The 25,213-nt window shown below is 49.5% G+C and overlaps 2 protein-coding genes, 1 long non-coding RNA gene and 1 pseudogene across 3 annotated transcripts in view; 2 read left to right on the plus strand and 2 right to left on the minus strand.

Annotated features, from left to right (window-relative positions):
* LOC126941226 (uncharacterized) overlaps positions 1-25,213 on the minus strand; it is a 45,011-nt gene that overhangs the window by 18,752 nt on the left and 1,046 nt on the right. The gene's annotated exons all lie outside the window — the stretch shown is intronic.
* Positions 2,320-25,213, plus strand: part of PRELID3A (PRELI domain containing 3A) — a 182,047-nt gene continuing 159,153 nt past the window's right edge. Inside the window, exon 1 of the mRNA XM_050767588.1 lies at positions 2,320-2,323. The gene's annotated coding sequence lies outside the window, so the exon portion shown is untranslated. The remainder of the gene's footprint in view (positions 2,324-25,213) is intronic.
* LOC126941219 (collagen alpha-1(I) chain-like) lies at positions 7,916-9,400 on the plus strand (annotated as a pseudogene).
* LOC126941244 (uncharacterized) lies at positions 16,983-25,122 on the minus strand. The gene is made up of 3 exons (XR_007721188.1): positions 24,997-25,122; positions 18,092-18,325; positions 16,983-17,610 (listed from the first exon to the last, which is right to left on the minus strand). It is a non-coding gene; the product is annotated as an uncharacterized LOC126941244 (long non-coding RNA).

The raw sequence follows: 25,213 nt of genomic DNA on the forward strand, positions 1-25,213 counted from the left end.
ATTAAGTGATATGGTTTTTTGTTTTTGTTTTTGTTTGAGAGAGGGTCTTGCTCTGTTGCCCGGGCTGGAGTGCGGTGGTATAATTCTAACTTACTACAGCCTCAAATTATTGGGATCAGGTGATCAACCTCTCGAGCAGCTAGAACCACAGGTGTGCACCACCATGCCCAGCATTCTTTCTCTTTTTTTTTTTTTTTTTTTAGAGAGGTGGAGGTCTCGCTATGTTGCTGGTCTTAAATTGCTGACCTCAGTGGATCCTACTGCCTCAGCCTCCCTAAGTTCTGGGATTACAGGTGTGAGCCACCACACCAGGCCAAAGTGGTGTATTCTAAAATTTTTTGGAATCCAACCACTTTGAAAAAGTATGGAGAACTATAAATCATCTCCCCATAAACACACATGGATGCAGATACACAAAATTGTTGCACAGGATTTTGGGGACTTCACAAAGTCCTGAAAGCCAGGTTAAAAACCTTAGGATTATACATTCTGGTTTCTTTTTTTTTTTTTTTTTTTTTTTTTTTTTTTTGAGACAGTCTTGCTTTGTCATTCAGGCTGGAGTGCAGTGGCGTGATCTCCGCTCACTGCAAGGTCTGCCTCCCAGGTTCACGCCATTCTCCTGCCTCAGCCTCCCGAGTACCTGGGACTACAGGTGCCCGCCACCATGCCTGGCTAATTTTTTGTATTTTTAGTAGAGGCAGGGTTTCACCATAGCCAGGATGGTCTCAATCTCCTGACCTCGTGATCCACCCTCCTTGGTCTCCCAAAGTCTGGGATTACAGGCGTGAGCCACCGCGCCCGGCCCTAGATTCTGGTTTATTAAAGGAAATGCATTTCAAGTCAGAGTTTGTAATTTATTGCACAGGAAAATAAAAACTTAGTTAAGAAAATCAAAAACACCCACATGATAAAATGAGGTCCTACTTGGTTTTAAACTACTTGGTGACCACCATCAGTTGTTTGCTTGACCACAGGATGCACCTAATTCCTAACTACGAATAAAGGTACAAACATTGTTTATTGGGCTTTTGGCTTCAGCCTTGAAACAATCAGATTCTCTCAAACTCAGGAATGTGAATCGCTGTTGGGTTGATGCAGCTGTTTCCATTCTAGAAATGGACCTGGAATCATGTACTTTTCGCCCATGAAGAGTCCTTTGTGTAAAACTTGAAAAGGGAAGGTCCCAAATTCCCCATATGGTGTTTCTTCCAGTAGAGGAATTACTCTAATGACTTCTTAGCAAAACTTACATGATCAGGGCAGGCCATCAAAATACTCCAGAAAACAAAGTTTAGCTTCATTTCTGATGGACCTGTCTCCACTGCTATCAGTCTCACCAACAACCTCACATCACGTCAGAGGAACGGTTTTTTCATTTAAGAAGGATCTTCATGGCTGGGTGTGGTCGCTCACGCCTGTAATCCCAGCACTTTGGGAGGCCAAGGCGGGCGGATCACGAGGTCAGGAGTTTGTGACCAGCCTGGCCAACATACTGAAACCCCGTCTGTACTAAAAATACAAAAATTAGCCAGGCTTGGTGGTACGTGCCTGTGGTTCCAGCTACTCAGGAGGCTGAGGCAGGAGAACTGCTTGAACCTGGGAGGTGGAAGTTGTGGTGAGCCAAGACTGCACCACTGCACTTCAGCCCGGGCAAGAGAATGAGACTCCGTCTCAAAAAAAAAAAAAAAAAAAAAAAAAAAAAAAAAAAAAAAAAAAAAAAAAAAAAAGGATCTTCATGTTCCTGCCAATTTGCAAAACAAACAAACAAACAAAAGATATCTGTTAACCAGAGGCAACAAAAAGCACCTCCCAGGCTGCTGTAGTAAGTGGATCAGTAACTGTGGTGGGAGATTCCAGCCCCCGAGACCTGTGACTATGTCGTGCAGCAAAAGGGCTTTGCCACAGGCCTTAGGAAGAGTATCCTGGGCTATCCAGGGAGGTCCAATCTAATCCCATGAGCCTCTAAGAGCATAGAACTGGCCAGGCGCAGTGGCTCACACCTGTAATCTCCACACTTTGGAAGGCTAAGGCAGGCGGATCACGAGATCAAGAGATGGAGACCATCCTGGCTAAAATGGTGAAACCCATCTCTACTAAAAATACAAAAATTAGTCGGGTGTCGTCGCGGGCAACTGTAGTCCCAGCTACTCAGGAGGCTGAAGCAGGAGAATCACTTGAACTCGGGAGGTAGAGGTTGCAGTGAGCTGAGATCACGCTACTGCACTCCAGCCTGGGCAACAGTGCGAGATTCCATCTCAAAAAAATATTTTAAAATAGGGAATAGAACTTTCTCCGAGTGCAAGAAGAGAAATGCACACAGGGGAACTGGAGAGCCTGACCAGGTCCCTGGCCTACCTAGTCTTGAGCTGATGGGATTACCTGCAAAGACCAGATAGAGGCCTCAGGAGCTGAGGGCAGCTCCCAACAGATGGAGAGCAAGGGAACAGACACCTCAGTCCTGCAACCACAGGGAACTATATTTGGCCAAAAGCACTTGGAAACAATTCTCCAGTGAGGAATGCAGCCCAGCCCACATGGTGATTTTTGCCCAGTCACATCCACGTCAGCCTTCTGCCCCACAGAACTGTGAGATGATACAATTTCAATTGTTTTAAGTCACTAAATTTGTGGAAATGTGGTAAAGCAGCAACAGAAATGAATACAGTGATTCACGTGGAAACCCCTAGAAGAGTGTCTGGCACAGTGTTGACACCTGACAAGCGTTTCCTGATTTCCTTACATCGCAAGGCAGGGCTGGCCACACTCCATCCAAAACAATAAATGATAGACTTGTTCTGACAAAACAGATTCAGTGAATTATAAATGGCCCAGAATACCTACAAATTTTAGGTTTCAGGTAAGTGATTGCCTTTCTTTTCACTTAGAAGCCTCCCAATGCTCATCTTACTGATAAACTCTAAGTACCAGGCAGGAGACTAAACACCAGACAAACCCAGCCCCAGATGCCCCAAGGGAGCCCATCCCAGCACTCACTCCGCTGCACTGAAATGATGTCCAGGTCAGTTTATCCCACTAGACCAAGAACTCCAGCTCTCCATGTGAGTCACCAGTGTTGCCTCTGCATCTCTGCTTCTAGGATGGTGCTTCTGCACTTCACAGGAAATCTGTATCAATGTTTGTCAACACTATATATGGCAGTGTCACTTAATATCTGCACAGAAAACATAAATTCTTTGAGGACCAGGGCCGGGTTTATTAGCCTTTGTACTCCTACTGCCACTGTCTGAGACATCAGAGGCACTCGGTAGAAGTTGGTGAAGAGAAAGAAAAGGCAGAGGAGAGACAGGAAAGCAGGACCAACACCGCAGACACAGATTCTGAGGTGGCTGGAGGAGAGGCAGGGCAGAGAAACTTCCTGGATGCTGGAATGGGGTTCACTGTGATACCTGCTGCTGGATTTCAAACGTCAAAGGTGACGCTTTGCTGACCTTGACCTCTGACTGCCCTTTAGCTTTCCCAACCTCAACACAGGGCACTTAGAAACTGAGATGTCAAGAAATTATGCTTCATTGAACCATGGGAATGTTATTTACATGGACGTTCATTACTGCATTTTTTACATGGGAATGTAAATAATTGAAGAGATTGTTAAAGGCTAAATCATGCACATTCAATAACTTTGTAAAATATTAATGATAACTGAAACACAAATTTTGATGTTCCCCAAAAATGCTAACATATAAAACAATACTGGCCAATTAAAGATAGAAAACAATCCTAATGAAGCTCCCCAACAGACACATTAAAACTTCTCTGTACATTAAACATTTGGGATTTCAAAGGAAAACCCAGATTCATTCCATTCTTAATACGTCGTTTAAAAAAAAAAAAATTAGGTAATACAATATTTCATTTAAAATTTACAAAATTCCATTACATTCATAATTTCGTTTGATCCTCAAAACAATCTCCTGAGTTAGGCAGAACAGGTATTACTAACAACTAACTCCATTTTACAGGTAAGGGAACTGAAGTTCAGAAAGTACTTGGACTTAACAAAAGCTTTAATAGGGCCACATATCGAAACCAAATCCTCTGCTCAAAAGAACTAGAATAAGTTATCTTTTACATATTATTCATACTTATATCCTGTCAATATCCAAAGATGTTTTGAAGTAGGCTGCAATAATAGACACCTATCCAATAAAAACATTAAAATGAAAAACAGGGGGAAAAAAAAAAAACAGCAGGTGACATGGGAGACAGACGAAGGTAGATAGCAAAGACTGAGACTTATAATCTAAGAAAACTTCATCTCTGACCTTCCAGTTCCAGGGAGATAACGCTAAAGGAAACAAGATGGTTTATAGACTCAAACTGACAAAAGAGAGGTTGCATCAGTTCTTAACTCTGAAACACTCCTAGCAGCCACAGCAAATCTCTAGGACAACATACCAATGGCATCAAAGCAAGAGTATACTTCAGTGATAGAGTGAATTAAGTTCCCTGTTTGGGACCCAGGCCAGGGCTAGAGAAAAGAACTCTGAAATGTAGAGCTCAAAAATACATCCTCTGTCGGCCAGGCGCAGTGGCTCACACCTGTAATCCCCAGCACTCTGGAAGGCCGAGGCGGGCAGATCACGAAGTCAGGAGTTGGAGACCATCCTGCCTAGCACAGTGAAATCCTGTTTCTACTAAAAATACAAAAAATTAGCCGGGCATGGTGGCAGGCTGCGGTAGGAGAATGGAGTGAACCCAGGTGGCTTACAGCACTCCAGCCTGGGAGAGCCGGGCGCGGTGGCCCCAGGTGGCGGAGCTTACAGTGAGCCGAGATCCTGCCACTGCACTCCAGCCTGGGCAACAGAGCAAAACTCCGTCTCCAAAAAAAAAAAAAAAAAAAATATATATATATATATATATATATATATATACACACACACACACACCCTCTGTCTTCTCCATACCCATGTGTCCCCTTCCGTGAGAGACTTCCTTTCATTTAATGCATATAAAAATCAAGCCTACTCTAAATGAAAAATACTTTGACACAGAAGCAGCATTAACTAGTTAAGTTTTATTAAGACATTAATAAAATCTAGAAAACCATAAAGAAAATCTGGTCGTGTTTTGAAGCCCTCTCCTAAGATCAGATTCCCCAAAAGAACAAAGTGCATGGGGCATATAGCAAAGATCTTTTCCTAAACTAAGATAGGAATGCAAATCAAAATAAAGGCAAAATCCTACTGAATGAAGCAAAAATTGTAATTCAGTAGCTCAAGACTTGACCAAATGGCTATTTTTAATCCCTATAATCATCCAAATAACTAGGAATAGCAGAGAAAATTGTGTCTCCTTTCTACAAAGACACATGGTTTTAAGAAACTCAAGCACATCAAATTCCCACCTTACCAAACAGATAAATTGGAAAGGAGCTTAGTATTTTATTTTTAAATTATTTATTTACCTTTTTATCTTTTAGACAAAGGGTTTCACTCCGTCACACAGACAGGAGTGCAGTGGTATGATTACAGCTCACTGCAGCTTCTAATCTTGGGCTCAAGTGATCCTCGCACCTTAGCCTCCTAAAGCGCTGGCATTACAGGTGTAAACCACAGCACCCGGCCTGACTATTTTAAAGAATTAATTACCATATTCCTTAGAATTGTAACTCCTTTATAGGTCATTCAACATGTGATGCAATTTTTTATAAGTGGTTTTTTTTTTTTTTTTTTTTTTTTTTTTTTTTTTTGAGATGGAGTCTCACTCTGTCACCCAGGCTGGAGTGCAGTGGTGCAACCTCGGCTCACTGCAAGCTCCACCTCCCGGGTTCAAGTGATTCTCCTGCCTCAGCCTCCCGAGTAGCTGAGACTACAGGTGTGTGCCACCACATTCAGCTAATTTTTTGTATTTTTAGTGGAGACGGGGTTTCACCGTGTTAGCCAGGATGGTCTCCATCTTCTAACCTCGTGATCTGCCTGCCTTGCCCTCCCAAAGTGTTGGGATTACAGGTGTGAGCTACCACACCCGGCCACAAGTGGTAATTTTAAACTATGCTTCAAACCATTACACAAAGCCAAGTACATCTACTCAAGGCACTCTCAAATTTCCATTTACTCCCATTTTACTCACCAAAAAAAAAAAAGTTAAATTGGAACGTATTTCACATGACACTTAAAAGATCAACAAACTGCTCCTGAAAAGGTCTGAGCTCAACAACTCCGTTAATGAGAAAAAAAAAAAACCAACTGGATATAGGGAAGATGCTACACATAAAACACAATTGTGAAGAATATGCAAGATATTGCCAAAAAGCTGCTTAAGCTTTCATCATAGATACTTGTCCTCAACTCTGAGATAAAGTATATACTCATGTAACTAAACTCGTTTAAAAGGAAACAAAGGGGAAGAAGAAAAAGAACTTCCACTTTAGAATCCGCATTTTCAAAGGCCTCCATTATTTACACCATTGCGGGGAAGAGAATTTTTCTCTGCTATATTTGCTTGAAAGAATTAAAGGTGTAGGGCAAAAATTCTTGGAAATTATGTAGTTTATGATCCTCAAAAGTGAGAAAAATGAAGCCCAGAAGAGAAGGCCTTCCAGGAGAATTCCAGAGCCGGAGGTAGACCCAGTACATTGTTTTTGTTTTTGTTTTGAGAGGAAGTCTCACTCTATGGCCCAGGCTGGAGTGCAGTGGAGCCATTTCACTCACTGCAACCTCCGCCTCCTGGGTTCAAGCTATTCTCCTGCCTCAGCCTCCTGAGGAGCTGCGATTACAGGCGCCCACCACCACGCCCAACTAATTTTTGTATTTTTAGTAGAGACAGGGTTTCACCATGTTGGCCAGGTTGGTCTCGAACTCCTGACCTCAAGTGATCCGCCTGCCTAGACCTCCCAAAGTCCTCGGATTACAGGCGTGAGCCACCGCACCCGGCCGACCTGGTAAGTTTTAATCAAGTACTCTGAACTATGCAACAAACACTAGGAAGTAATAGAAAAAAAATTAATCTAAAAACCCTCTGGAGAGTCAAAGAATTGCAGATTTAAAAGAGCATGAATAGTTGGATTCATGGTATTGAAAAAGGACCTCGCATTTACCAGCATGCACAAACTGCCTGCGCACCTCTATCAGAGCATTTTTCAAGCTGTGCTACAGTTAACTTGTACTACCCAAAGCCAATCTGTCCCTGCAGATCATAAGCTCTTAAAGACCAGGACTTCAGGAGAACAAGCAAAACTTCAGAGAGAAGGGAGCCACAGAAACAGAGTTCATAGCAATGGGTCGGCAGGAGCTGATGACTGGAGGTGCGCGGTAGCCTTGGGGTCTGGGACAGCGGAGGGCAGAGAAGGCAAAAGGGCCTGCATGACATGCTACAGGGCTAGGAGCCACAGCTGCGGTCATTAGTTCAGTTTTGTCTCCTATGCCTGTTACTTATACACCATCTTTTGTTCAGAAAGAACTTCAGGTTGAGTATTTGGACTCCTTGAGCCTTCTGCTGTTTGTCTCCGGGACGTTTAACACTCTTAAAAGGGGAAAACTGTCCAGTTCGATTTTCCTTCCTGGGACATTACAGGTTTTTCAAAAGTTTGATGAAAGCATTCACTAAGGAGTGATTCCACTTTCTTTGGTGTCTGAGAAATACACGTCTGAGGGGCAGCATCAGGTCTCCCCACCCACGGACCTCACCCTGGCTCTCCCCTCATAAATCTGACCTCTAACTGTAACTGCCTTGGCCTCATTCCGTGGGTGTGGATGCTCCTGCTTGAAACGCATTTTCCAGCCCGCCAAATTCTTGGGAGAGTTTCTTCCACTCTCCAAGCGCTGAGAGCTACAAAGTTCAATCTGGCTTTCCAGATGTTTTTTCCTTACCATTACTAACGGAAGAAATCAAGAAGCGCGGGGCAGAAGGGCCCTGCTCCCTCCAATCAGAGCCTAGCCCGGGGCCAGAGCAGGAAGCGCGGCGGTGGGACGCGCGGTGACAGCCCCTCGCCCCCCGGGACCCGCCAGCCAGGGCAGAGGTCAGTGCGGTCTGTGTGGCCGCTGCGCGACAGCTCTGGGCCCGCGCCTCTCGCTTCCTCCCGCCAGGCAAGTGAGAGGATAAACCATGGGGCGGGGGCAGTGCGCCCCCACCAACCGCGCCCCCCGCGCACGGACCCCCACTACACGCGCGTCCCAGGCGGGGTCGACCCAGACGAGCCACGGAGCGGCGCGCAGCCCCACTAGCAGGGCGGCCAGGACCCACGCGCGCGGGTCAACGCAGCCACCTATATAGGTGACAAAACACTCAGGAAGCCGTCATGCGGGGCCGGGAAAGAGCCCCCACCCTGAGTCACGGACTCCCTCGTCCGAAGGTTCGCGCAGTCCCCTCGGTGAGTCTGGCGAAGCAGTCTCGCTGCCAGGGAGGGCAGAGGGAGGGCGGCGGAGTCTCCCACTCGCGGTGACCCGGCCCCGCCCCACGAGTGGGACCTCGCAGGGCCCCCTCTGCCGCACGCGGGGACCAGCCACGCCGCGGGGGACCGGGCAGAAGCCAGCGCCCGGGTCCATGCAGCCCCCTCCGCGACAGACGCGGGGAGCCGAGGAGCAGTAGGGACCGGCCCCCACCCGCAGGGCGACCAGGACCCCCGCGCGGGCCCACGCGGTATCGCAGCAGGCGCGAAGCCCCCGGTGCCACCCGAGGCCGAGACAAAGCCCAGGCGCAAGGACCCCGGATCCCGACCTCGGACCCTGCGGAGCCCAGCTCGGAGCCGCCACGCCCGGGGCAGAGACCCCCGCCCGGTCCGGAGACCCCGTCGCCCGTCCCGCCGTCTCACCTCAGGCCGCCGCCTCGCAGCGCTCGCTCCTCGCCGCGGCGCCTGGGCCGACTGGAGCGCAGCTGAGCAGCCGACAGAGCCGCCGCAGCCTCAACAATGGAGCCCCGGGGCGGGGCCGCCGCCGCCGCTTCAGCCCGTGTTCCCCGCTCAGGATCCGGCTCGGATCAAGGAGCTGCACCTGGCGCGGGGCCCCGGCCGGGAAACACACCGCGCAGGTGCACACCGTCCCGCCCGCCGCCCCGCCCCCAGCGGTGCCGGTCGCCCAGGGCCCGCCCCCCGACCAATGGGGAGCGAGCTGCACGGAGAGGGCGGGGCCTGGGGGAACAAAGGGAGGTTGGGCGGGGCGGCGCTGGGACTGGGCGTGCGGGGTCCTGCGGGAGGACCGGACCCAAGAGCTGGCCGGATCCTGGCCTCCTAGAAGACCCAGCTCAACGTCCACCTGGAGTCTGCTCTACAGGACGCGCTCATCTCAAGCCCAGAACTCAGGCTTTTAGGGCAGAGAGCGAGAGACAGGCTTGCTTTACAAAAAGGGAAACTGAGGTCCAAGGAATAGGATTGCCTGCTGCCCGAAGTCACGTAGTCCCATTCACTCGTTCACCTTGTCATTCAGCAAACATTTGGAAGCACGTATGGTGGGCGTTAGGAGTGAAGTAGGGCCGGGCGCGGTGGCTCAGCACCTGTAATCCCAGCACTTTGTGGGGCCCAGGCAGGTGGATCACTTGAGGCCAGGAGTTCGAAACCAGCCTGGCCAACAAGATGAAACCCAATCTCTGCTAAAAATACAAAAACTTAGCCGATCGTGGTGGCGCGTACCTGTGGTTCCAGCTACTGGGAAGGCTGAGGCAGGAGAATCGTTTGAACCCGGGAGGTGGAGGTTGTAGTGAACTGAGATGGTGCCACTGCATGCGCTCCTGCCTGGGCGACAGAATGAGACTCTGTCTCCAAAAAAAAAAAAAAAAAAATAATAGATGGGAAGTAGAAGCGAACTTAGGGCTTCCCTGAAGGAGCTTGGCCAAGGAGTACCTGAAATGTCTCTGCATCTCTTTAAGGTCTGATAAAGGAACCAGGAGCGAGCGCTAATCACTTCCCTTTCCTGCCTCAAAGCTTTCATGTGTTTGCTGTTCCCCGCCTGAAATGCCAAGTACCAATGGTATTTATTTTTATTTATAGAAATGGGGTCTCCCTATGTTGCCCAGGCTGGTCTCAAACTCCTGGCCTCAAGCTATCCTCTCGTCTCAGCCTCCCAAAGTGTTGGGATTACAGGCATGAACCACTGTCCCCAGCCCTGATCGTCTTTAAAACGTCTTTCCTCATCTTATTTGAGCTTCCTGCTTCATGTGCCCCCACACCCTTGGTTTCCCTGTACTTCCATAGCTGCTCCTCGGTGGGTCCCGGGGACCCACCCCCTTCTCTGCCCAACTTGTATATGTCTGGGCTCAGGCCAAATGCCCTTCCATTTGCAGTGGGCACTGCCACAGGAAATCTCATGCCCTTCCGGGCTTCACAAACCATCCACATGCTCTGCTGCCTGCCAGAGACATCCATCCCAGTCAGATGCCCAGCCCTGACCTTTCCCAAAGCCCCAGCTGGACACAGGGAAGCATCTCAAATTTTCCGCGGGCCAAAACAGAGTGCTTTATTAGTGCCCTAACCTGCTCATCCACATTCTTGTGATTCTCTGTAAACAGCCCCTCCATCCACCCAGCTGCTCAGGTGAAAATCTCAAATCCTCCTCCAGTCCTTCCTCCCCGAACCTCTCATGCAGCCCTCTGCCTTCCTAGGACACTGAGCACCCCTCACTCCCAGCGCCAGCTGGGGTGCTGTCTGAGTGGCTGCCACCCACGTGGCATGAAGTGTGACCTCTCGCCCGGTGTGGTGGCTTACGCCTGTAGTCACAGCACTTTGGGAGGCTGAGGCGGGCAGATCGCTTGAGGCCAGGAGACTGGGACCAGCCTGGCCAATATGGTGAAACTAAAATACAACAATTAGCCAGGCATGGTAATGCGTGCCTATCGTCCCAGCTACCCTACCCAGGAGGCTGAGGCAGGAAAATTGCTCGAACCTGGGAGGCAGAGGTTGCAGTGAGCCAAGGTGACACCACTGTACTCCAGCCTGGGCAACAGAGTGAGACTCTGTCACAAATTAAAAAAAAAAAAAAAAAAAAAAAAAAAAAAAAAAGAAGAAGAAGAAGAAGGAGAAGAAGTGTGACCTCTCTAAGGCAAGGCAGTGTCCCACTCTGATTCACTTCCATGTGTAAAACAGGACCTGCACCCTGAAGGCACTCACTCAGGGAGGCTGCTGGGATGGGTGGATGCACAGTTAAGGTCTTCATGGTGGCTGGGGCTGACCCCATCCCCATCGCTCTTCCCACACACACCTGCACACTCATCACTCCCACGCTCGCACCCACCACTGAAAACCTGGCCCCTAATCTGATTTGCCTAACAAGGTCCCCGGATGAACAACACATGCTTCCCTACCTCTCCCCTGCTAGGGCCCCACCGTGTTCTGGGATGTACTCAGGGATCAGGAGAACAAAACCTCAGGGGGTGAAAGGACATTCCAGGGTGCAGGCCTCTGCATCCCCCTCCATGCCCTCACCCCTGCCTGACACACCCTCACCCCTGTACTTGGCCAGCTCCTACCAACCCTTAAAGTCTCACCAAGTTCAGTGGTGACAGCCACACCCTAAAGTGACTGACCCCCCAATGACCTATGCCCTTGCATAGTCTTCCTGACCTTGGGTACGAGCAAAACCGGTGACTGGCTTCTAACCCATAGAGCCTGGCAAAAGCAATGGGATGTCATTGTCACAGTGCATCACCTTCCCACACTAGAGAGAAAGGTTCCGTCTGCAGGCGCTACAGGAGGGAGATGCTGTGCTGAGAAAGGACCTTTGGAGGGGCCCCGTAGGCAAGGAAGCAAAAAGCTGGGCCCTTGCTAAGCGGGTCCGAGGAAATGAATTCTGCCAGTAACCTCGGCAGACCTGGAAATGGGGATTCTGCCCTGGTGGAGCCTCAGATGAGGATGCAGCCCAGCTGCTTAGCGTGAGATCCCCAGCACAGGACCCACTAAAATGTGCTCAACTCCTAGCTTGCCAAAATTGGCTTAAAGGTGTGTGTTGTTTTAAGCTTCTAAGTGTTTAGTTATTGCCTATGAAAGTGTTAAAATATGAGACAATAACTTAGGTCCCCTACCCATCACACACATTCTGCTTTCTGGCATTCATCACAATTATACTTATTGATTTAAAATCTCCCTCTTGACTGGGTGCAGTGGCTCAGGAGTTCCAGACCAGCCTGGCCAACATGGTGAAACCCCATCTCTACTAAAAATACAAAAATTAGCTAGATGTGGTGGTGCAATCCTGTAATCCCAGCTACTCGGAAGGCTGAGGCAGGAGAATTGCTTGAATCCAGGAGGCAGAGGTTGCAGTGAGCCGAGATTACACCATTGCACTCCAGACTGAGTGACAAGAACAAAACTCTGTCTCAAAAAAAAAAAAAAAAAAAAAAAAAAAAATTGTCTCTTGCCACTAGCATGAAGGTCCCATGAGAAGAAAAATGGAAACTCTTGCTGATAACAGTGCCCCCAAATGCCCAGCACCGTGTAGCTCTAGGGCAGTTGGTCGATGGTGGACGCTGCTGGTTGGAGGGCCCAGCTGGCCCCCCCAGCTGCCTTCTCTCTGGTCATGTTCCATTATAGAGAACAGAATAGTTTCTTGCCTTTCCAGAGTCCCTCTTAGTGGGAATTGGCCAAGTGACATTGTCCTGCCCCGGGAGACATAAGTGGAAGTTGGCCGAAAGGTTTCTAGCCTTGGTGTGCTAGGACGATTTGAACCAGGACATGACAGCTGACGTCCATTGTTCGGGAATTCTGCAAGTTGGTTGTTCAACACATTCGGTACTTCAAAATATTAAATAATATAAACTTGCAAATTAAAAAATGCATTAGACCAGATGCAGTGGCCCACGTCTAACACATTGGAAGCCTGAGGCAGGAAGATCACTTGAGCCCAGGAGTTCAAGACCAGCTTAGGCAAAAAAGGAAGACCCTGTCTCTACAAAAAATTTTAAAATTAGCTAGGCATGGTGGTGTGTGCATGCAATCCTAGCCACTCAGGAGGCTGAGATGGGAGGATCGCTTGAGCCATCTGTTCAAGGCTCCAATGAGCTATGATAGTGTCACTGCACTCCAGCCTGGGTGACAGAGCCAGACCCTGTCTCAGAAATAAATATATTTCATATATTAATAAATTTATAATAAATGTATGTATATACACATTTATGTATTATAATTATATATTTAGACATAAATATATATTTCTTGTTTTATTTATTTATTTATTTATTTTGAGATGGAGTTTAACCCTTGCCGCCCAGGCTGGAGTGCAATGACGCAATCTGGGCTCACCACAACCTCCATCTCCCGGGTTCAAGTGATTTTCCTGCCTCAGTCTCCTGAGTAGCTGGGATTACAGGCACGCACCACCATGCCTAGCTAATTTTTGTATCTTTAGTAGAGATGGGGTTTCTCCATGTTGGTCAGGCTAGTCTCGAACTCCTGACCTCAGGTGATCTGCCCACCTCGGCCTCCCAAATTGCTGGGATTACAGGTATAAGCCACTGTGCTCAGCCTATATATTTACATATTATAATTATGTATATTAAGTATTTGTTGAATTAGTAAATGAATAAACTCGGCCTGATTCTTGAACACGTACTTGGAAACCTCTCACCACATTCCTGCTGAGACATCCAGGTCTATGTCTACTAGGAAGAAGCTAACTACCCAATGAACCAGTCCAGGCAGAGTCTGACAGCTCTGATTAGCAGGAAGTTTTTCATCTTATGAAACTGACTTTTTCTTTTTCTTTTTTTTTTTTTTTTTTTTTTTTTTTTTTTTTTTTTGAGACAAAGGCTCACTCTGTTGCTCAGGCTGGAGAGCCGTGGTATGAATATGGCTCGTTGCAGCCTCCAACTCCCAGACTCAAACAATATTCCTACCTCAGCCTCCTGAGTAGCTGGGACTACAAGCGCATGCCACCAAACCCGGCTAATTTTTTTGGTTTTATTTCTTTTGTAGAGACAGGGTCTTGCCATGTTGCCCAGGCTGGTCTCGAACTCCTGAGCTCAAGCAATCCCCCTGCCTCGGCCTCCCAAAGTGTTGGGATTACAGGTGTGAGCCACCATGCCCAGCTGAAACTGAAATTTTCTGATCTCTTGGGACCTCAAAAATAAGTCAAACCCTTCTTTTCCACCATAGCCCTTCTGATGTAAAGAGTTTTCATTCTCTGGAAAAACAAATCAGGGTTTATTGATCCAAGAGTTGGACCAACCCAGTTGGTGGAAACTCCTGACCTAGTTTGACACCGTGAAGGACTAGTTGATACTGTGAAGGACTAGTTGCCGGAATGAGTGACCGACTGGAGACTTCTTCCCAGGCTTTTGCATTAACACATCTTTTGAGGAAAAAATATAATCACGAACTATTCATATGCCAAAGAAAGCTTCATCTCCATGACACCTTTGATGCAGTCCTCTTCAAGGGAGTAAAGCTCGCCTCTGGCACCTGGGCACCTGGTGGAGATTCTGGGCCCAGTTTAGGATGTGCTGTCAGTTCGCCAGTGCAGTCAGAGCTCACAAGGCTGCTGCATGCTTTATCGATAACTAATCGATAATCACAGTTAATAATTGCATTAGTTATCGTTAATGCATGCAGTAGCCTTTCGAGCTTTTATTGCCTCACCCCACCTAAAGGCTTAAAACAACTCACATTTATTATCTCCTAGTTTCTGTGGGTCAGAAGCTTAACTGGGTGCCTGTGGCTTAAGGTTTCTCCCAAGGCTGCAATCAATCCATGAGCTGGGGATGTGGTCCCATGAAAAGTCTGGACTCAGAGAAATGTTTCCAAGCTCACTCGCGTGGCTGTATGCAGGCCATATTTTCTCACCAGCTGCTGGTTCCATTGCTGGATTAGTCCATTCTCACAATTCTAGGAAGAAATAACTGAAACGAAGTCACTTCCAAGAGAAGAGGTTTTATTGGCTCCTAGCTCTGCAGTCTGTACAGGAAGCATAGCAGCATCTGCTTTGGGGGAGACCTCAGGAGGCTTCCAATCGTGGTGGTAGGTAAACAGGGAGCAGGCACATCACAGGGTGAAAGCAGGAGCAGGAGGATGAGGGAAGAGGCACTGCACACTTTTAAATGACCAGATTTCATGAGAACTCACTCCTTATCAGGACAGTACCCAGGGAGATAGTGCTAAACCATTCATGAGAAATCCACTCCCTGCGTAAGCCAATCACCTTCACCAGAACTCCACCTCCAACACTGGAGATTGTATTTCAATATCAGATTTGAGTGGGAACACACATCCAAACTCTATCAGTTCCTTACTGCATGAACCCCACATAGGGTAACTCACAAGAAGGCAGCCCACCTCCCCTCAGCACAAGCAGGTGGGGGAGCAAGAGAAAGCGCCTGAGATGGAAGCCACTGTCTTCTTATAACCCAGGACTGAAAGTGACATGCCATTACTTTTGCTGTCTTCTGTTCCTTAGAAGCAAGTCGGTAGGTCCAGCTCACACTCAAGAGAAGAAGACCACACAAGGGCAAAAATACTGAGGAGTGGGGATTATCCCAGGGGCCACTTGCCACAGCTGCTGAAAACTGGTGTGTAAAACAAAATCTTGGCTTGACTTGGTGGCTCACGCCTGTAATCCCAGCACTTTGGGAGGCCAAGGCGGGCAGATCGTTTGAGCTCAGGAGTTCGAGACCACCCTTGGCAACATGGTGAAATCCCATCTCTACAAAAAATACAAAAATCAGCCAGGCACTGTGGCAAGTGCCTGGGGTCCCAGCTACGCAAGAGGCTGAGATGGGAGAATGGCTTGAGTCCCAGGAGGCAGAGGTTGCAGTGAGCTGACACTGGGTGACTGAGTTCCAGCCTGGGCTACAGAGCCAGACCCTGTCTCAAGAAGTAAAACTGAAAATAAAAAATAAAAAAAATCAGCCGAGCTCAGTGGCTCATGCTTGTAATCCCAGCACTTTAGAAGGCTGAGGTGAGTGGATCACAAGGTCAGGAGTTCAAGACCAGCCTGACCAACATGATGAAACCCCGTCTCTACTAAAAATATAAAAATTACCCTGATGTCACGGCGCATGCCTGTAATCCCAGCTACTCAGGAGGCTGAGGCAGGAGAATCGCCTGAACCCGGGCGGCAGAGGTTGCAGTGAGCCAAGATCACACCACTGCCCTCCAGCCTGGGTGACAGAGTGAGACTTCGTCAAAAAAAAAAAAAAAAAAAAAAAGGCAGGGTCAGCCCTCAGACCCACTCCCCATCCTGTGATGTGCTGTCCTCATCCTGTGATGTGCTGAAGGGGGCCCTGGCGCCAGGTCACTGTGCTCTGCTGGGGCCTCTCAGACCATGGCCGTGCCAGGCTGAGTAGCCACTGGATGTTTCTGGTCAGGGCCACCCCACCCAGCAGAGTCAAAAGAGGACCATTTCCATGAGCTAAAGGGAGGCACCAGGGAGGGCAGAGGCTGGAGCTCCAGACTGGAGGCGAAGATGGCAAACCCGGGCATGAGGAGCGACAATGCAAAGCCAGCCGGGTGCAGAGCCGCTGCCACCCCACAGCTGCCGTCAACCTCCTTCCTGCCTTTTCTGAATGAGACCTGTAGACTGAGCGGACCAAATACACACCAGGGGTGCCGCGGCTGCCTGAACCGGTTCTCGGAAGTGGAACTGGTATAGGAAAGGTGAAGCTCATTTGTTCAAGTTTTGATACATATTTACCCAATTACTTTCCAAAGAATAGAACAGGTTAGGCAGGGCGCGGTGGCTCAAGCCTGTAATCCCAGCACTTTGGGAGGCCGAGACGGGCGGATCACTAGGTCAGGAGATCGAGACCATCCTGGCTAACACGGTGAAACCCCGTCTCTACTAAAAAATACAAAAAACTAGCCGGGCGAGGTGGCGGGCGCCTGTAGTCCCAGCTACTCAGGAGGCTGAGACAGGAGAATGGCCCGAACCCGGGAGGCGGAGCTTGCAGTGAGCTGAGATCCGGCCACTGTACTCCAGCCTGGGCGACAGAGCGAGACTCCGTCTCAAAAAAAAAAAAAAAAAAAAAAAGAATAGAACAGGTTATCCTCCCACTAGCAGTAAGAGTACAAATTCCTGTTTCATTGCACCTTCCCCAACGTGGATGGTTCTTTTAAACAAACTTTACTAAATGGACAGGCAAAAGGTGGCATCAGGAACTGTTTTATTTCCCTTTGATTATTTGTCATCTGGGATATTTCCTCAAGGGCATTTTTTGCCAGCCATTTCCGTCCATTTTTCTATTTTTCTATTCTTTGAAAAGGTAAGTTTCTGAATAAGATTTGAAGGAAGGCATAAACAGCAGTCATTACATTATCATTAGTATGATGTTGATGTCATAGAAAGGGGAAGGAGAGCACTGCAAAGACACCGTCCAGCCCAGCTTCATGGTCAGCACAGGGAAAGGGTCTGCATACATGGAGGAAAGAGAAGCAAGGTGGGATCTATTGAAATTTTAAAATACACAGCTTTGCAGATGCTGCTGCCTCCCAGAGTCCCCTGCCATCAGCCATGGTCAACCCCACCGTGTTCTTTGACATTGCCATTGGTGGTGAGCCCTTGGGCTAGTCTCCTTCCAGATTTTGCAGACAAAGTTCCAAAGACAGCAGCAAACTTTCATGCTCTGAACCCTGAAGAGAAAGAATTTGGCTATGAGGGTTCCCGCTTCCACAGAATTATTCCAGGGCTTGTTGCCCGGGTGGCGACTTCACAGACCATAACGACACTGGCGGCAAGTCTGCAAGGAGAAATTTGATGACAAGGACTTCATCCTGATTCATCCGGGTCCTGGTGCCTTGTCCATGACAAATGCTGGACCTAACACAAACGGGTCCCAGTATTTCACCAGTGAAGCTAGGACTGAGTGTCTGGGTGGCAAGCACGTGGTCTTTGGCAAGGTTCATGGACACAGTGGAAGCCACAGAGCACCTGAGCCCAGGAATGGCGAGCCCAGGGATGGCAAGACCAGCAGCAGATCACCACTGCTGACTGTGGACAGCGCTGACGATTGGACTTGTGTTTTCTCTTAACCACAGCCCACTCCTTCCCTAGCTCAGGAGCGCCCCCTCCACCCCATTGCTCACAGCGTCCTATCGTCTTTGTGCTCTCGCTGCAGTCCTTTGGGTTCCACAGTTTCCTTATTCCCCTCCACATTTAGCTGGACTGCAGAGTTACGGTTATGAAATAACAAAATAAATAAATAAATGAAATAGACATACCCTAAAATCCACCGATTCCACTTCCTGGTATTACCCCCAGCGAGGCACCCACGGAGACAGGATGCACGTGAGCATGCTCAGGAGAGCACTGTGGATGCCAAGGGCCAACTGGAAACAGCACAGAGGGCAGCAAGAGGGAGATATTCGTTGTGACATGCTGCACACGTGCTGGGAACTCCAGGCAGTTACAACAACGGGCCGGTCCCCGTGTCTGGGGACGGGAAGAGCTGCACACTGCTGGGTGAGAAAGCAAGCTATGAACATTCCGTGGAATATGACACCACTGTGCAGACCACCCACAGAGCAGAATCCCACTTGTGGTGTGTGGCTGTCACCCACAGGACAAGGCACAGGAGGATCCAGAGCAAGCTGAGGACGGGGCAGGAGAGGGGCAGGATTGGAGGCCGTGATTCCAGAAGATCCTGCCTTCTCCATAACGTTTACATAAAAATAATTCACAATGACATAGTATTTACCTATTCCTTATAGAGCTAAGATGTTATTAAAACCTTTCTGGAAGATCAGGACTTTTTTTTTTTTTTTTTTTTTTTGAGACGGAGTCTCGCTCTGTCGCCCAGGCTGGAGTGCAGTGGCGCGATCTCGGCTCACTGCAAGCTCCGCCTCCCGGGTTCACGCCATTCTCCTGCCTCAGCCTCCCGAGTAGCTGGGACTACAGGCGCCCGCCACCTCACCTGGCTAGTTTTTTTGTATTTTTTAGTAGAGACAGGGTTTCACCGTGTTAGCCAGGATGGTCTCGATCTCCTGACCTCGTGATCTGCCTGTCTCAGCCTCCCAAAGTGCTGGGATTACAGGCTTGAGCCACCGTGCCCGGCCGATCAGGACATTTTGTACGGAGAGCCTGGGCTGGGGTCGTGTATGTGCTGCTGTTGGCGCTGACACACCCGTTGCGCAAAGCAGAGTCTGCTCTGCCCTGCTGCCCAGTTGAGAAAGTCCTGGAATCAGCCCTGAACACAGGCTTCTTTGGCCCCTTTTTTTGGACAGAAAAACACAGATGGAAGTCAGTGAAAAGAACATCACCTTTGTTCTTATATTTGGAAGGAAAATAAACATCCGAGCCCAGCAACAGCCACAACCAAAACAAGCGTCCGGAGTGCCCAGCTTATTAACAGCACAAAGCACTGAGGGGTGAGCTGCAGCCTGCAGAGACCAGCCTCCCCTCAGAGCAGGCTTCCCAGCCTGCAGACCCCCAGAGTATGAGCACAATGTCGGTGGTTATATGAGTCTTTTCCGAGAGAAGGGCTATCACTCTCTTCAGACGTTTCAGGGATCTTGAGCCCCAAAAGGTTAAGAATCAATGTATGGGGCACCATTAAATATCGTAGGCATGAAATAATATGAGATTGAGTTTTGTTAATTTTTCTTTTATTTTTTAGATACAGAGTCTCAATCTGTTGCCCAGGCTGGAGTGCAGCAATGCAGTTGTAACTCAGTGCAGCCTTGAACTCCTGGGCCCAAGTGATCCTCCCACCTCAGCATCCAGAGTGGCTGGGACCACAGGTATCCCTCACCACACCCAGCTAATTAGTTCATTTTTGTAGAGACAGGGTTTTAGTATGCTGCTCAGGCTGGTCTAAAACTCCTGGCCTCAAGAGATCCTCCTACCTTGGCCTCCCAAAGTGCTAGGATTACAGGTGTGAGTCACCACGCCCAGCCCACCACATCGAGTTTTTAATGTAAGCTGCACAAGAAATCAAGAAAATCTTAATGTTCACTCCAGAATTAAAAGGATCTTTTGCTTTTCACCTAGCTGGACAAGCAGTTGTCTACACTGAGAGCCCCTCACACAAGTTTCCTGACCGCCCTCACCCCTTGCAACCTTGGGCACCGACACTGAAACCTAGGACCTGCACTTCAAATCGGGCAACGCTGAGGGCAGGTGAATTTCAACTCCTGTTCTGAATGTGCTGCAGCTGCCCTCTCAAATCCAGCTCTCTGCAGACACAACCTCGGACACAGCAAATGCAGAGAGCTGACTTTCCCTGTTTATGGTTATTCTGTGTGTGGAACTGAGGCTTGGAATTGGAATCCCAAGGAGAGATGGTGCCCTGACTTCCTGCGTAATCTTTCCCACACCACGGGGCTCACCAGCCCTGGGCCATCAAGTGTGAACCCACTAAAGCCCCAGCTGCTGCGCTGGCCCTTCTGACTACAAAGCCATTCACTTTCCTAACAGACATGCCTGACCTCATTAGTCAACAATGGGAAGAACGACATCTTAGTCAACTGCAAGCAGTGCTCCTCGGTTTTGTGAAAATTCACCTAAATCTTTTGCTGTAACCCAGCTCATGACCAAGGCATCATTGCATAGATTTGAGGCACTAGAACCCAAACCTGAACTGCTGGAAATGCAGATGCCCAGGCAGACCTCCTGGTCAGGCCTCAAATCCCACCTTCCGCACCTGTTCCTGGGAGAGGAAGTTTGTGCCCATGGTCATCTGTCCCTCTGCCGCTCCATTCAGATGTGTCCACGTCCCCATGGCCCCTCCATCCAAGAGGAAGCAACACACGTGTGTACCCAGGAAACATGTACAAAATGCCTTGCAGCCCTGTGGATTCTTACTGGCCAGATAGCCATGGACTGTGGAATGGAACATAAATACCACACGATGCAGTTCTCCTTGGCAGCAACAATGAGCGAACAAATAACATAGACAATAAAATGAATAATTTCACAGGTACAATGAGGAGCAAACAAAACCAGGCACAAATGAGAACCTGCGTGATTCAATTCATAGAAAGTTCAAGAATACGCAAAACGAACCTGTTGTAACGGAAAGCAAAACAGTGTGATCTCCAGTGTGGGGTGGGTGGCACTGCCTTAAAGGGGCAAGGGGAGCCTAATGGGCATTGCAAATATTCTGTCCTGATCTGAGCAGTTTATGAAAATAAACATTCACACAAAGATCTGTGCGTTTTAGCAATGTGCACATTATTCTGCAGTACAATTGTTCTTAATTTTTTTTTTTTTTTTTTTTGAGACGGAGTCTGGCTCTGTCACCCAGGCTGGAGTGCAGTGGTGCGATCTCGGCTCACTGCAAGCTCCGCCTCCCGGGTTCACGCCATTCTCCTGCCTCAGCCTCCCGTGTAGCTGGGACTACAGGCGCCCGCCACCTCGCCCGGCTAGTTTTTTGTATTTTTTAGTAGAGACGGGGTTTCACCGTGTTAGCCAGGATGGTCTCGATCTCCTGACCTCGTGATCCGCCTGTCTCAGCCTCCCAAAGTGCTGGGATTACAGGCTTGAGCCACCACGCCCGGCCTGTTCTTAATTTTTTAAAGCCCAGCATGAACCAACTGGTAGCCCCCGGGCAAGGAGCAGCCCCTGGGGCAGCCTTCTGAGCACAGGGTTGGACAAAACGGGGCAGGGAATGGACCTGGTGGAAAACAACCAGTGAGATGCTCAGAAAATGTTTGCTGAGTGGGACAGCAATCATTTACACCTTAGTATAAATAAATATAGAAAAGGTGTTTTTTTGGGTTTTTTTTTTGTTTTTGTTTTTGTTTTTGTTTTGAGACAGAGTCTTGCTCTGTTGCCCAGGCTGGAGTGCTGTGGCCGGATCTCAGCTCACTGCAAGCTCCGCCTCCCGGGTTCACGCCATTCTCCTGCCTCAGCCTCCTGAGTAGCTGGGACTACAGGCGCCGCCACCGCGCCCGGCTAGTTTTTTTGTATTTTTTAGTAGAGACGGGGTTTCACCGTGTTAGCCAGGATGGTCTCGATCTCCTGACCTCGTGATCCACCCGCCTGGGCCTCCCAAAGTGCTGGGATTACAGGCTTGAGCCACCGTGCCCAGCTAGAAAAGTTTTTTCAAACAGGGAGACTGGAAGCTATTTGGAAATAGGAGGACACTTGGCTTTGGCAAACAGCAGAGCACACTGAAGTAAGTTATTTGCCTTCCTGACCATTCCGCTGAAGATGCTCTGGCTTTAGTCCTTTTCCGGGGCTTGGCGGTTCACAATGTATTTCAACAGCATCACCTCACTCGACTCGCACTGCACCCACTGAAACTTGGTAAGGAGTATATATCATCAAGGATCATTAGGAATAAAGAAACTGGAGCTCAAAAAAGAAAAGTTCCCGACAGTGACAGAAATTGAAAGTAGCAAAGCCAAAGTTCAGGGATGATTGTTTCCTCTACCAAAAAAAAAAAAACAAAACAGAAATTGGATTAGAAACTGGAGTTTCTTTGATCCCTAAGCACCGATGTTTATAACGTATTCCTATAAGTGGGACTCAATTTCTGTCTCAGGCACTCGCTCTTGGCTGGGAGTAGGGGGTGAAGCCGTTCACTTCTGTCGTGGTCTGTCCCACTCACACTGCTGGAGCTGACCAGGCCGGCCCTTCCCTCGTGGGATTTGAGTCTCACACACCCTGTGAGACAGACAGGCTGCTGCCCTGTGACAGATTAAGATCCAAGGCTTGGGATAGTTATGTGAGTCGCCCGGTCACCCAGCTAGAGGAGGTAAAGCCAGGCTAGGAAACTAGGTCTCAGCTGTGCCCAGCACATGCTAAGACTTGGGGAGTGAGGAGGCATCCATACTTCCAAGAAAGAGCAGAGCCCACTGTGGCATCACCCCACAGATACTGCTGGGAGCCCAGGGAAGGCAATGCTGAGGTCCCTCCCTGAGGGTGTGGGTGTCAGGCGGAGCCCACTGTTCACAGCTGCACAGACTCTGTGACAACAAACATTTGGTGAATTGAACTAAAAAGCTAGGTTCCCAATCATGGTTGCCCGGGCACACAGTCGTTGTTGAATACGGATGGATGACACCTGTCCAGTGAGAGTAGAATGAATTTGTGTGCTGGATATGGGAATGTGCTGGAAGGCTGGGCATGACTCTCATCATTTTCTTCATTGTCTGTTGCGTTTGCAGCCAAGTCCCCTGGAGCTCAATCTGCCCTCTGCCCTCTACCCTCTGCCCTCTCTCCCCACCCTCCTAGTGCAGCACTCCAGGATTCCCACTCAGCAGCAGGGCAGTGACCAGCTTTTACTTCCAGCCCAAAGATCTGCATGAGAACCAATGCACACCAGGTCTGTGCCGCCTCCCTGACCAAGTGGTCCCCAGGGCCTGGTTTCACCACCATCTCCGCTTTCACCACAGACTTGCTCCCGTCCAGGGTTCCTCATCTCTCCAGTCTCCCAAGCTCAAACCCAGGGTGATCTCCCACTGGGTCCCTTCTGCCATCACCATGCCTGGAAATGTTTGCTAGTCCCCACCCCACCCCCAAGTCCACACTCAGTGCACAGGTCTTTATTTATATTTTGTTAGAAGTGACAATGTCACTATGGTTATGTATGAGATCATGTCCTTGTTTCTTCAGAGACGCAAGCTGAAGAAATTAATTTGGAGGGGTTCAAATAAAAATAGAGATAAATAACAAATATGTCAAAATGTTAACAGTGGTTGAATCCAGGGGCTGGGTGTGAGTGTGCTCATTGTACTGTTCTCATATCTATGCACATATATATATGTGTGTGTGTGTGTGTGTGTGTGTGTGTGTATGTATATATTTTTTTTCTTTCTTTAGAGAGGAGGTTTCACTCTGTTGCCCACGTTGGAGTGAGTGGCATGATGACAGCTCACTGCAACCTCAAACTCCTGGGCTCAGGTGATCCTCCCTCCTCAGGCTCCTGAGTAGCTGGCACTACAGGTGCTCGCCATCATGCTTGGGTAATTATTATTATTATTGTGTAGAGATGGTACTCTCACTGTATTGCCCAGGCTGGTCTCAAATTCCTGGTTTCAAGCTATCCTCCTGCTTTAGCCTCCCAAAATGCTGGGATTACAAATACAAGCCACCACCCTCAGCCCTGTTCTTTCTATATATCTCTATATTTAGAAAATGAACTTTTTCACAATAAAAAGGTTGGAGGTAAGTTGACCTGAATTGATTGGACCCATTTTCTCATCGATCCAATTGGGGCTGTGAGAGGGAGGGGCACTGAATGGCCTCCCAAGGCTGTGTCTGGCCCAGTGCCTCTGGGGGAAACTGCCCCTGTGAGCCTGGGGCTGGGGGTTCCCAGCAGGAGGAGTCCTAGACTCTGGAAGGCAATTGCCTTTGGCTTCAACAGTCCTGCAAGTCACAAGGCTTGTTGATCACTTTCTGAGACCCATTGTGGAAGAGGCACAGGGTCAGGTCTAAAGAGATCAGGTCAGCCTGCTCAAACCAGGTGGGGTCAGGAGGAGCCGGCGGGGATCCCGCTGCAGCTCCAGAAACGCAGTTCCCAGGCGGCAGTCAGCAGTTGGGCACAAGAGGATGTCCGAACAAGCCTCCAACCCAGAAAGTTACACCTCTTACTGCCGGAGTCCCACCCCTCAACACAGAGCCCACCTCTTCAGTTCTGTAGTGAGGGGTTCTGGGAACGCCTGTGACTGCCCGCCTTCCTCGGAGGTCTCAGAGGCCCCAATAGCATCTTCTGATGGGAACAACCATGAGAGCAGGGTGTGGACGGAAAGCCCCCAGCCCCAGCGAGGTTCGCTCTGTGCCTCCTCACTCTGCGAAGGTCCCTACTACAGCTAAAAGGCAATTCATGCCGTCCAAAGGTTCCCTTCCCCTGCCGTTCCGCACGCCCTTCTCACTGTGCCCAAATGCTCGCGGCACGGCCTTGAGAGCAGCGCAGCGGGCAGGAAGCCCAGGCGCCCCGGAGAACCTGAAGGGCTGCAGGTCGGGGTGTCTGCGGCAGCGTCCGCACCCCTGCAGGGCCCCAGCGGCTCGCTGAGCCTGGGGCTGGGCTCCGGGGGACTCCAGCGCTGGGGGCAAGTGGCGCTCACACCCGTCTCCTGACTCGCCCCACGCACCGGTCTTTCCGTGGCCAAAGCGATGCTGCCGGGGTAGGTGATGACCCCAACTGCCCCGACCCCTAGAAGTGCAAACCAAACAGGCTGACCCGTGACCACACGAGACCCGCGGAGCATCTGGGCTTCCAAGGTCCTCGGTACCGCCCGAGGCAGCGAAGGACACGCGGCTCCAGGCGGCAGGAGCCAGGGACCACCGCGGGCTTCCAGAGCGCGAAGCCGCGAGCCTGGGCGGTGGAGAGCCGGTGCCAACGTCCTCCCCTGCGCCTGTCAGGCATTCGCCGGGCGGGCGGGCGGGCGGGCGAGGGC

The sequence above is a fragment of the Macaca thibetana genome, chromosome 18 (assembly GCF_024542745.1).
Source record: "Macaca thibetana thibetana isolate TM-01 chromosome 18, ASM2454274v1, whole genome shotgun sequence".
In the NCBI taxonomy this organism is placed as follows: domain Eukaryota; kingdom Metazoa; phylum Chordata; class Mammalia; order Primates; family Cercopithecidae; genus Macaca; species Macaca thibetana.